General features: G+C 35.0%; 1 protein-coding gene across 8 annotated transcripts in view; it reads right to left on the bottom strand.

Moving 5' to 3' along the window:
* The window catches only part of Cdh18 (cadherin 18), a 924,665-nt gene that overhangs the window by 452,690 nt on the left and 469,345 nt on the right, over positions 1-2,630 (bottom strand). The window lies entirely within an intron of this gene.

Below are 2,630 nucleotides of genomic sequence, written 5' to 3' on the forward strand. Positions count from 1 at the left end.
TCATTGACCTCCATAGAAAGTTTCTTCAGATTCACAAAGTGCACTATATTCTATCACCATCTCTAGATTTTGCTAATTGGGCAGGAAGATGATTGTCAAGTAGCATGAGTGATTGGATTCCATGCCGTTGCACTGTTAGTGAACTAGACAGTGGCTGGAAAGGAGTGGAAAAAATGTTAAGAGATTTCAGATCTTAGACAGTAAAGTGTAGAAACAGGGAAATCAGAACAGAAGCCCACTCTAAAGGTAAACTTGGCATGCTGGAAATACTGTCTGGAGCTTCCAATACTTTGAGTATATTATGTAGAGTTTGGCTGAATACTTGGTAGTATCTGTGTACACCAGACTGAATCTTTTGCTGTAATATAGATTGTAAATGCTGTGGCAAAATTATAGCTATGATTCAGAAAGATATAATGAGTGCATTGATGTTGCTATAAGAATAGACAAAGGAAAGGTATGCAAATTGGAAACATTTAAAGAATTAAATATAACATGGTAGTAGAATGGAGAATGAATCAGAATATTCTAACTTGGTTGTCCTGGAAAGAAAAACATGCATTATCATGAGTAAAAAGAAAGAAGAAAATCGTCACTTCTGTTAAGGAGCATTAATGGGTTCAAATAGGAATATGCTGATGTTAAGGTGCTAGCTAACATTTTGAGAAAATGTCCAAGAGTCATGTGGCAACATGAAACTGCAGTTTTGGAAAGAGCTTTGAGTGGGTGACATCATCATATGAGTGATTCACAGATGATGATGGTGGTGGTGATACACAGCTACAGGCACTGTTTCTAAGGATCAATGATAGAACATCTACGTGGAGAAATGCAGAGAGAGAGAGAGAGAGAGAGAGAGAGAGCGAGAGAGAGAGAGATACCAGGTAAGGAAGAAGCCAGGAGAAGGGAAAAGAGGACAGGAGAGGGCTGACATTATATGAATTCAGAAGACATGATAGAAAAAAATTCTAATTCTTAAATTGTTTAGTAATTAAAGCCATTTTACTAATTTTAAACCTTGTATATTACTAATTAATAAACAGAACTTTTCTCACATTTACAAAGGCACACATGGTAAACCTGTGGAAGTTTCATGATAAGGTTGGGCCACTGCGGAAAAAATGTACAACTAAAAGTATATCGAATTAACTTTCAGTATAGTAGGGACATTTGCATATTCAGCAGCATGCAAAATCGTCAAATGAAATCTCACAATTTCCTTTTATTTTAATGCATGAGGAGCTTGATCTCCATTTCAGTGTGTGATTAGCTCAGCTTTATCATTTCCTTGCTTATTCAAAGTTGCTTTATAAAAGGATTTCCAAATAGTTAGCATGTGTAATTGCTTATAGGAGAAAATTAAAGGAAAAATTGAAATATGAACTCTATCACCTTCCCATACTTTGAATATAGAGGTTAAATATGTGCACAAGAAGCAGGGCATGTTATAGAGCATGCATTATACTTATTATTGGAAAGAAAACTTAAAAAGATACTATATATGACTGGAAATAATACTTAAGGACCTGAAGTCTGATTTTTTAATTCAATGAAAAGATTTTAGAGGCCACGCAACTCACAAAAAACAGCATACCTTAAAAAGAAAACAGTATCTTTGAAACATTCCCCAGAATAGGTGACAGGAATAAATTTGTTGATTCCCTTAATTTAGGTTTGATGCAAGATTACTTAGAACAAGAGATGTCATAAACTTGTATATCAGGTTATCTTTTATAATTATTTTTTTCTTTATACTGCAACTCAATCTCATGTTCTGGAACAATCCATGAAGCTTCTGCATTGTTAAGCCTGTCCTTTTCATCACTGACAGCCAGGAGGAATTACAGGACAGTGACAGGAGACCCGTGAACTAAATACTTCAGCCTGCCCAATACCGGCCCTCAGAGTGGTGATATCAAAGTGTAGATAGGATACACTTATTTCTACGACATTGCAGGCATGTTAATCTTATATTTAGGTAGGCTTCAAGACATTGGCTAAATGGAACTGCCATTCTCTCTGTGTCTCAAGATTTCTTCACCCACTAATATTCATTTGTGCATGCTGAAAGTCTTACACCTATTGTTTCTGCCATTGCCAACATTGATCATTTCCTCATCTCGTTTTCCAAGTCAGATTCTTTTCTTTCTAAAATCCTCTATATTTTTCTACTATATACACACTACCTGCAACATAACAGGAATCTAATTGATACAGCTTTTAAATTGAAACATTAAAGATCCCATCTAATTAACCATTTCTAAAATTTATCTAGAGACTTTGTAGATAGATTTTAAAACTGAGTTCTTTCTTCTTCATTTCTTAGACCCCTATTTTAAAAAATATTTAGTGAAAAACTGTTTTGACTTTGTACAGAGGTCATTTTCAATCATATTTGACTATAATCTGGTATTTGATATATTGACTTTCACAAGCACTCCCTCTCAACTTACTTTCTTTCTTTCTTTCTTTCTTTCTTTCTTTCTTTCTTTCTTTCTTTCTTTCTTTTCTTGGTCCCAGGATTGAACTCAGGACCTTGTTCTTGTGAGGCAGGTGGTGGAACCACTGAGCTAAATCCCCTGGCCATTTTGCTATTTTTTTGATGGCATAGTAACACCTATCTTGGAAGA

This window comes from Heterocephalus glaber, unplaced genomic scaffold (assembly GCF_053883595.1).
Source record: "Heterocephalus glaber isolate CG9 unplaced genomic scaffold, H.glaber_assembly_v1.0 deba00001538, whole genome shotgun sequence".
In the NCBI taxonomy this organism is placed as follows: Eukaryota; Metazoa; Chordata; class Mammalia; order Rodentia; family Bathyergidae; genus Heterocephalus; species Heterocephalus glaber.